Raw genomic sequence first — 11,900 nt, forward strand, 5'->3', positions numbered from 1 at the left:
CAATTTGTAAGACGGAATGGCATTAAAAATCAACCCAACCTTACACACCCACTCCTACTTCACATGGATGTTGTGACAGAATGATGAAATACACGACACTTACATTGATTTAAATATCTTTCCAACCGAAACAGTATTCAAAATATGTAAATTACTGTATTTAAATGTGTACTGTGGCTTAAACCTTTTAACAAAATGTGTTGACGCTCCAGGCACACTATGTTACTCCTAATTACATATACTATAGTTTATGGGCTATAGTACAAGTTATACACACTCATAGCAATCCCTGTATCACTTCTATATTTGGGACAGGATTCATCAATCAATAGAATGATTCTACTCACGATTCAGAGATGTTGTCCAACACTACCCTATATTATAAAGTTATATGAAAATTTACTTTATTTACTTACAATTATTATCAAAACAACATATTCTAATCACTCTTTTTGGTCTGGATTGAACAGCTTAGATGATCTTAATGTTGGACGAAACCAGACTACAGTGTATCTGGTGGAAACCTACGTGATGGAGTAGGTAATCCGATCAGAGAAACAAAATTCGAATACTCGGTCCACTGTGCCACCCAATGATTTATAAATATTTCCTAGTTGGAGAAAAATGTTACTAAACGCAAACAACATGACCTTCTGCTTCAATTTCCTGAAAAAAACCCACATACATAGTATCACATGTTTTCAAAAGCTACCTTTAAGTTTATATATACTCTTATATGTGAACTCAAATTAATTAACGCCTCTTGAAAGTATAACAAATGTTTCCAAATGTTATTGTTTACGCTATGTGAGTCTAATTATCCAAGTGAAGAGTTTGGTTAATATGTTATTAAACGTCAAATATAGAAAGTACTTGAAAGAAAATTGAGTAGACCACATGATTGGTTCAACATGTACGGATTGAAGTTGTATGGAACGGTGTAAATATGAAAAACACAACAAAAAGATTATGTATTCTGCAAAAGAATTAAAACAATAGCTATATATTGTTTTCTTTTTTTAACCGTGGATAACATCAAAAAATAACAAAGATTAAAATAAAAAATGGTCAAATAGTATTGTGTAAAACAAGTTTTCAACCTGCGAGATTATTGTTTTGGTATATTATAAAAATCGCGTGATTATTGTGATTATTGTTGTGAGTGCAAAGTATTCCACGTGATTATTGTGTATAGCACGTGACATGACGGACTCATTTCGCATAATTGTAGCACAAGTGTTTTTAAACAGACAACAAATATGTTACTCATATACATGGGACTATAAGAAAATGTAAACAACGTCTCTTTAAAGACGACATAATAATTTTCCTTTCATTAAATTACACAAGGATCTAACATAATTTTAGCGATAGTGGCAGTCTCGACGTGAACATCGATCTTTACTTTGTCTGTTAGGAGAAATGTGTCAGGTTCGCATGTAAAACTGTGGTTGAACTAAATGTCCTCCTCAGTAAAATCGATCAGGTTTGCCAAAAGGCATCGTATGAGACAGAGGCTGAGGAGGTCAAATGACGTCAAATCTCATTATATGTTAAACACCCGATACGTCAGTGTTATTGGCAGCGATTGGACCAAACTTATGACAAGTCTGAACTAAATATAGATTCATTGTTTATGTATTTGAAACTAAGGAAATCCCTCTGTTTTCTGTTGCTGTATCGATTCGTAATACCGAATTATGTCTTGGAATATTTATGGAGTTTACATAAGTGAATATAAATAGTTATAATAAGACGTTACAACGTCAAAATGTTTAAGAATCAATACATTGTAAATCTTCAAGATAAAAGACACTGGAACAACTGATTCATTAAAATATTTATACAATTAAAGACAATCAATATACTATGCACATTGAATTCACGAATGGTAATCTTCGAATTTCCAGTGGATACGCTCTCTTCCATTCTCTGCAGGGAACACAAGAAAGCGTAACTCCTGGAGTTCCGGGGATAATGAATCGATGGTATCTTCTGATTGGCTATATTATGTTTAACAACTTCCGTAATACCAGCCATCATATTAATCATTTATAGATATAAACATGTAATTAAACACACTCAACAATTACGGAAACTCGAGAGACATGGATTTGAAACTATAAAATATCATATTACGGGAAATAGAACGTCCATGAAATGATCCAATAAAAAAGAAAACGTGATTGTTTACGCGCTTACAGAAAATAACCTGTGAAGTGTTGCATAGATTGCATCTTACGTACAGAAATGTATAGAAAATTTAGTGAACAAGACGTGTGACAGATATCGTGTGTGTTGTTATTTTGCTTGTTTATGTATAACTTATATCCAGTCTCACTAAAGACGCCACGTATGTATTCACATAAACTAGTGTACATGTAGGTCTCGGTCTATTTCCCGCAGACAAAACACCGGTGCTGCGACGTGTTAGTTTCCACGTTTAAAAATAGACATATGAAAAACAAGCTAAACAAAACGGTGTTGTTGTAATAGACAGCACGTACTATTGATCAAGTTCAAATGGTATTATAGATTTTAGGATAATTTGTTTGTTGACGAAATAACAGTTTAATATAATGTCAATAATTAATAACATAAACAGGAAATCAGACATGAATAAAGCGAACATTTGCTGATAAAATTAAAGTGTTTATTTACTTATTAATGTAAATAATTAATAAACATAAATAAATAATGAAAAGGAAATACATAGAAATTTATTTTTGTTAAAAGGATTGGGACAAATACAGAGAAATTATGGAAGTTCTCCTATAACTATTCTTAACAAATATAATATAACTCTTATTGATCTGTTGTACTTAAATCATTCGCCCCTGAAATTTCATAATGAACTATTCCAACCTTTGAACTGGAAGAGTAAAACTGTGTCTTCAGGGGTGAATGGGTTAATGGTTAGTGTTCCTTGGATTGTGTCAGTGATGATTTTAATATATATATATATTTAAAAAAAACTGAAATAAAATTTAACATGACATGTACAATCCAACAATATATAATCGAAATCAACTGGTTAAATAAATTCTTTTTAGAATAAATCTGAGGGGATTCGTATCACTGTACGTGTATAACTACACTTCAGTTAGAACAAATTTCTAAAGATACTGTTCAATACGGCAATCATTTATGATAGACAGAAGGTGCCTAATCAACTGGGTCAATTTATGCAGAAAACGAAATAAATAGATGACGTGGCTATTTCATCAGATCGATCGGTCGACACTGCCTAACTTAGATATTGCACCATCCTTTGTCAATACAACCAGCGTCGCTCCAGAGGCTGGTAGCTGGTGACGTCACGGCACTTCTGTGTCTTGAATATCTTCTGCAGCAATCTTGGACTAACGTTTTTCTTTCTGTTTCGATTTTTCTGTGAAAACCCAAAGAAAATATGACAGTATTTCAATTATATATTACCCTTAACTTATTATCCCATAACTAACACTGATAACAAGAAATACAATACAAATATACTGCATCATCCTGTACAGTATTTACAAACCAAACAAATAATTTGCTGGAGTGGTATGAAAACATGGCAACAGAGACAATTGGTAAATCAAAAAAAAGTCATCATCAACTCACACATCCTCGATACTGAAGGGGTTATAGGCACTTATGCTCTCTGCACCGAACAAAAGCGACAGTAACCCCTGGAATATAGAGGATGCAACTCCCAAAAATGACAATTTGTATACAGCAATTGTATTCAAGTATCCTGGTATATGTTTTGCTTTTAATTTCATGTTAGCTTTTAAACAACTGACCACAATAAGACGTGAAATGACTCAATTATCATATATAGTCAACTATTTAGAAGACTCATTTGTTATATATTAGAGGGAAAATACAAACAATCAAATCATCAGCACTACTCAGACTTTTGTGTTAATGTGGCTATACAAAATGTATCTAAAAACATCAATAGGTACACATGTATGTATGGTTACCAAAATGTAATGTTCAACAAGTACCAATTTTGTCTTTGCATGATGAAAAGGCTGTGAAACTTTAAATGGAAGTCAATATAATAAAAGTAAAGTGTGACGTTATTAATATTGTGACCAGTATGACGTTTTCGCCTCCTTTTGTATGTGGATGATTAGAATGTGTTTACCTTTGTTGTGATCATTCCTCATTCCCCCTTTTTAATTCTTATCTTGATTTTAGTTTCTATTCTTACATGTTGCCGTTAACTGTGAAAGATGCTTGACAATTTTACATTTCAGTAACTTTTTGAATAAGTTATAGTAAATTACACCATAACCAAATATAGATGCAGACGCAAGTATGCCCTTTGATTAATATCAGTACACGGTTTGTCAACATATAAGATCATCGACTACAGACAACTTTCAGTCGCTTTTTCCCTTCCTGACATAGTGTCATTGTCAGTTTCCTATGACGTACGACACTTAAGCACGCAGATAGGACACTAACAATACAGTAATATTGTCTTTATACAATGAAGTACAGCTGCCGTCTTGATTACATTTAAAACAAAATTACCTCAGTGATTATTCATAATAAATAAATGAATGTGCATTGTACAAGGAGGGTGTCAATAGAAATCAATTGCTTGTCACTATCACATGTCATGTTGTAAAAACATTAAACACTTATTTGCTCAAGTTCAATATGTAGTTACCATTTTTACAACGATTAATGATGACTTTGTTATACTCAAATATTGACTTTTTTAATACTTTGCAAATATCTACACAAACTTCCACAATGAACGTAATTTGGTACAATATATGCTACTTTGCTTTTCAATTATTTGGGGAGTTATTTTGCTCAACATGTAATTCAGGGTAAGGCTTACTTGTTAGAACATTATTGGTCACGCCACCTTCAAGTTTGAATCAGAGTAGTGGTACGATATTCTAATACGGGACCACTCCACAAACCACCTATGACAAGAGACACGTTTCTTGTATCTCAATAGCCATGTGTAATAGTGGTCAGATATGTTACATTAAATACTTCTATATATACAGGTTACCCAGTACCTAGACACCAGCCGGATAGGTTCTTGTATAACCCAATTTGCTAATCGAGAGAAGTCTGGGAGTAAATACTAACCTAAGCGACAAACAGGGACGGCTAAATAAATAAACTATACTAGTATATGTATGCTGACAAATCTTCGTCAATTTTGATTTTAGAGTAGTGTTGTATTTGGCTATCTTTGTGGACCGTCCTGACATTCACTATCTATGTTGTCCGTTTTAGCCTTTATTAACGTTGTAGTATGGTACCTTGACTATCTTTGTAAACTAATGTTACCTTGACAATTTTGTAGTACCCTACTTACACCAATTTTGTAGTGATTAATACCTTGACTAACTTTAGGTATGTTTATATATTAACTTTGTAGTGCGTCCTAACCCTGATTATCTTTGCATTAAATTATATCTTGACTGATGATGATGGAATAATGATATGAAAGATGATGATGATGATGATGATGATGAGGAGGAGGAGGAGGAGGAGGAGGAGGAGGAGGATATATGACAGATGTTGATGACGACGACGAACTTTGTGTAACAAACATGGTATTGGTATACTCAAATATTCTCTTTTTGCAACTTCAAATATCTACACAACTTCCAGCAATATATGATACATTTTTTTCCAATTATTTGGGGAGTTGTTTTGCTCAACATGTAATTCAGGGTAAGGCTTACTTGTTAAATCATTATTGGTCGCGCCACCTTTAAGTTTGAATCAGAGTAGTGGTACGATATTCTAATACGGGACCACTCCACAAACCACCTATGACAAGAGACACGTTTCTGTTACATGTGTCTCTATAACCATGCGTATAACTGGTCAGATCTGTATACAAATACTGCTATATATACAGGTTACCCAGTACCTTGACACCAGCCGACTTGGTTCTTGTATAACCCAATTTGCCAATCGAGAGAAGTCTTGAAGTTTATACTAACCTGAGCGACAAACAGAACATTATAGTGCGTCCTAACCCTGAATATATTTGCATTAAGGTGTAGATGATGATGATGATGATGATGATGATGATGATGATGATGATGTTGATGATGAGGATGATGGTAGAATTTGATAAAGCTAGATCCAAGTCCTTTTGTGTATGTGTGGGAATGTCTTGTTTATGTATACATGTAATGAAAAACCAAAAAAAAAACACTAAAAAATATTGAGTAAGTTTGTAGTAGTACATTATACCTTGACTAACTTTGTAGTGCGTCCTAACTTTGATAATGTTGTAGTAAGTTATCTCTTGACTAACTTTGTACTACGTTAACACTGACTATAATTGTAGCACGTTACCTTGTCTAACCTTGTAGCACGCTAACTGGTATAGATTGACTAACTTTGTACTACGTTATCACTGACTATAATTTTAGCACGTTACCTTGAATAACTTTGTACTACGTAAACACTGACTATTATTGTAGCACGTTACCTTGACTAACTTTGTACTACGTTAACACTGACTATATTTTGTAGCACGTTACCTTGACTTACTTTGTACTACGTATACGCAACCTGGTTTATATTGACTAGCTTTGTTCTACGTAAACACTGACTATAATTGTAGCACGTTACCTTGAATAACTTTGTACTACGTTAAAACTGACTATATTTGTAGCACGTTACCTTGACTAACTTAGAACTGCGTTAACACTGACTATATTTGTAGCACGTTACCTAGACTAAATTTGTACTACGTTAACACTGACTACATTTGTAGCACGTTACCTTGACTAACTCTGTACAGCGTTAAAACTGACTGTAATTGTAGCACGTTACCTTGACTAACTCTGTACAGCGTTAAAACTGACTGTAATTGTAGCACGTTACCTTGACTAACTCTGTACAGCGTTAAAACTGACTGTAATTGTAGCACGTTACCTTGACTAACATTGTGTTACGTTAACGCCGACTATATTTGTAGCACGTTACATTGACTAACCTTGTACTACGTGAACACTGACTATAATTGTAGTACGTTACCTTGACGAACATTGTGTTACGTTAAAACTGACTATAATTGTAGCAGTAGCACGTTACCTTGACTAACTTTGTACAGCGTTAAAACTGACTGTAATTGTAGCACGTTACCTTGACTAACATTGTGTTACGTTAAAACTGTCTATAATTGTAGCAGTAGCACGTTACCTTGACTAACTTTGTATTACGTTAAAACTGACTGTTATTGTAGCACGTTACCTTGACTAACTTTGAACTACGTTAACACTGACTATATTTGTAGCACACGTTACATTGAATAACTTTGTAATACTTATACGCAACCTGGTTTATATTGACTAACTTTGTACTACGTAAACACTGACTATAATTGGAGCACGTTACCTTGACTAACTTTGTATTCCGTTAAAACTGACTGTAATTGTAGCACGTTACCTTGACTAACTTTTTACTACGTTAACACTGACTATAATTGTAGCCCGTTACCTTGACTAACTTTTTACTACGTTAACACTGACTATAATTGTAGCATTTAACCTTGAATATCTTTGTACTACGTTGACACTGACTTGCTTGTAGCACGTCACATTGAATAACTTTGTAATACGTATACGCAACCTGGTTTATATTGACTAACTTTGTACTACGTTAACACTGACTCTATTTGTAGCACGTTACCTTGAATAACTTTGAACTACGTTAACACTGACTATATTTGTAGCACATTACCTTGACTAACTTAGAACTGCGTTAACACTGACTATATTTGTAGTACGTTACCTTGACTAACTTTGTACTGCGTTAACACTGACTATATTTGTAGCACGTTACATAGACTAACTTTGTACTACGTTAACACTGACTAGTATTGTAGCACGTCACCTTGACTAACTTTGAACTACGTTAACACTGACTATATTTGTAGCACGTTATCTTGACTAACTTTTTACTAAGTTAACACTGACTATATTTGTAGCACGATATCTTGAATCACTTTGTACTACGTTAACACTGACTATAATTGTAGCCCGTTACCTTGACTAACTTTTTACTACGTTAACACTGACTATATTTGTAGCACGTTGCCTTGACTAACTTTGTACTACGTATACGCAACCTGGTTTATATTGACTAACTTTGTACTACGTTAACACTGACTATAATTGTAGCATTTAACCTTGAATAACTTTGTACTACGTTGACACTGACTTGCTTGTAGCACGTTACATTGAATAACTTTGTAATACGTATACGCAACCTGGTTTATATTGACTAACTTTGTACTACGTTAACACTGACTATATTTGTAGCACGTTATCTTGACTAACTTTTTACTACGTTAACACTGACTATAATTGTAGCATTTAACCTTGAATAACTTTGTACTACGTTGACGCTGACTTGCTTGTAGCACGTTACATTGAATAACTTTGTAATACGTATACGCAACCTGGTTTATGTTGACTAACTTTGTACTACGTTAACACTGACTATATTTTTAGCACGTTACCTTGACTAACTTTGTACAGCGTTAAAACTGACTGTAATTGTAGCACGTTACCTTGACTAACTTAGTACTGCGTTAACACTGACTATATTTGTAGCACCTTACCTAGACTAACTTTGTACTACGTTAACACTGACTATATTTGTAGCACGTTACATTGAATAACTTTGTAATACGTATACGCAACCTAGTTTATATTGACTAACTTTGTACTACGTTAAAGCTGACTATATTTGTAGCACGTTACCTAGACTAACTTTGTACTACGTTAAAGCTGACTATATTTGTAGCACGTTACATTGACTAACTTTGTACCACGTTAACACTGACTATATGTGTAGCACGTTACCTTAACTAACTTTGTACTACCTAAACACTGACCATATTTGAAGCACGTTACATTGACAAACTTTGTACTACGTATACGCAACCTGGTTTATATTGACTAACTTTGTACTACGTTAACACTGACTATAATTGTAGCACGTTACCTTGACTAACTTTGTATTACGTTAAAACTGACTATTATTGTAGCACGTTACCCTGACTAACTTTGTTCTGCGTTAACACTGACTATATTTGTAGCACGTTACCTAGACTAACTTTGTACTACGTTAACGCTGACTATATTTGTAGCACGTTACCTTGACTAACTTTGTACTACGTGAACACTGACTATAATTGTAGCACGTTACCTTGACTAACATTGTGTTACGTTAAAACTGACTATAATTGTAGCACGTTACCTTGACTAACTTTGTACCAAGTTAACACTGACTATATGTGTGGCACGTTACCTTGACTAACTTTGTACTACGTAAACACTGACCATATTTGAAGCACGTTACATTGACAAACTTTGTACTACGTATACGCAACCTGGTTTATATTGACTAACTTTGTACTACGTTAACACTGACTATTATTGTAGCACGTCACCTTGACTAACTTTAAATTACGTTAACATTGACTATATTTGTAGCACGTTACCTAGACTAACTTTGTACCACGTTAACACTGACTATATGTGTAGCACGTTACCTTGACTAACTTTGTATTACGTAAACACTGACCATATTTGAAGCACGTTACATTGACTTACTTTGTACTACGTCTACGCAACCTGGTTTATATTGACTAGCTTTGTTCTACGTAAACACTGACTATAATTGTAGCACGTTACCTTGAATAACTTTGTACTACGTTAACGCTGACTATATTTGTAGCACGTTACCTTGACTAACTGTGTACTGCGTTAACACTGACTATATTGGTAGCACGTTACCTTGACTAACTTTGTACTACATAAACACTGACCATATTTGAAGCACGTAACATTGACAAACTTTGTACTACTGATACGCAACCTGGTTTATATTGTCTAACTTTGTACTACGTTAACACTGACTATAGTTGTAGCACGTTACCTTGACTTACTTTGAACTACGTTAACACTAACTGTATTTGTAGCACGTTACCTTGGCTAAATGTGTAATACGCCACCTGTTATATATTGACTAACTTTAAAGTACGTTTACACTGACTATACACTTTATTTGTTAGACGTCCTAACACAGGCTAAATTTGCAGTAGGCCCTTACCTTGACTTTCTATAGTCTATACTTACCTATTAGAATAACATTATCGATCAGCCAGTAGCAATACTGGGTTTTATATTTGGTATTGATATAGTGCACACAATAAGTGCATTAATGTTGTCATTGGCCGGATATGTAGGTCAAACACGAGACAATTGAGGAAGAAAAACATGTTTACGGTCAAAAAATGTAAATTTAACATGTGGTAGTGTTTACGTGCATTATTGAATCGATTGCTGTATATTAATTATCTGAAAAACGTAAACACGAGTATAGCTCCGTCTTGCGTGACAACAGCAACAAATCTAAAAATATTAACTTAGCTAATTACAATATACCTCTGTAATAAACATAATACTTGAGGATTAACTTGAATATATTTTTTATGTTATGGAGATAAAACACACAAAAAACGGAGTGTACTCTAAATAAACCGCGAAGCGGTTTATGATGAGAGTACACTCCAGTTTTTTGTGCTATAGTTACATTACTTAAAAAATATATTCAAGTCAATCCCTATAATTTAATCTATTATACACAATCCATGTGGAAATCCACTTTTATTGATGGTCTCTTTTCTCTTACAAATTATTACGCCGTTGTATCAGCCAATCAAAAGCGACGTTACAAACGGCAACGTCATTATTTCACGTTATGTGTTGATAACATAACTTGTTAAGCCAATGAAAATGCTTGTTACAAGCAAGATTATATTATATAAAGATATGTAAAAGGAACAGAATTTCTATGATACAATTGATTTTTAACACACGCTAGTTAATAATCCAAGACCTTTATTACTTAACCGTTAAATCCGATTCTAAAAGCTTCTTCAGCTAAATGTCTATCATCTGTGTTAGAAGGTTCCAGCTTTTGTTTTGTAGTGTTATGATAGACTGATACGGGACCATCCCACAAACGAGATAGATGTATGACAAGGGACAAGCTTGTTCCATTTATATTGTAATACATATATTTGTGTGTCTACATTCATCGGATGTTACAAAGGTTTTCCAGCAACCTTAAACCATTCAGCTGGATTCTTGAATAACCCTACTTTGTAAACGAGAGGAATCTAATAATTAATACCAAACCTAGGAACAGTGGACTGCTAACTGAAAAATGTCATTCCATGTTATCCAACTATTCGTCGTCTTAATTTGTTGTATGACGCATAACATTGACTAACTTTAGAGTACGTCACGGCTAAGCCCTGACCAACGTTGCAGTACGTTACCTTGAGTAACTTTGTAGTACATAATAGTTTCTACCTTTGTAGCATGTCATCTTTACTAGTTGTGTAGCACGTCATCTTGACTAGTTGTGTAGCAAGTCATCTTGACTAGCTGTGTAGCCCGTCATCTTGACTAGCTGTGTAGCGCGTCATCTTGACTAGTTTTGTAGCCCGTCATCTTGACTAGTTTTGTAGCCCGTCATTTTGACTAGTTGTGTAGCACGTTATCTTGACTAGCTGGGTAGCACGTCATTTTGACTAGTTGTGTAGCACGTCATCTTGACTAGTTGTGTAGTATGTCATCTTAACTAGCTGTGTAGCACGTCATCGTAACTAGCTGTGTAGCATGTCATCTTAACTAGCTGTGTAGCACGTCATCTTGACTAGTTGTGTAGCACGTCATCTTAACTAGCTGTGTAGCACGTCATCTTGACTAGCTGTGTAGCACGTCATCTTGACTAGCTGTGTAGCACGTCATCTTGACTTGTTGTGTAGCATGTCATCTTAACTAGCTGTGTAGCACGTCATCTTAACTAGCTGTGTAGCACGTCATCTTGACTAG

The sequence above is a fragment of the Mizuhopecten yessoensis genome, unplaced genomic scaffold, assembly GCF_002113885.1.
Source record: "Mizuhopecten yessoensis strain PY_sf001 unplaced genomic scaffold, ASM211388v2 scaffold716329, whole genome shotgun sequence".
In the NCBI taxonomy this organism is placed as follows: Eukaryota; Metazoa; Mollusca; class Bivalvia; order Pectinida; family Pectinidae; genus Mizuhopecten; species Mizuhopecten yessoensis.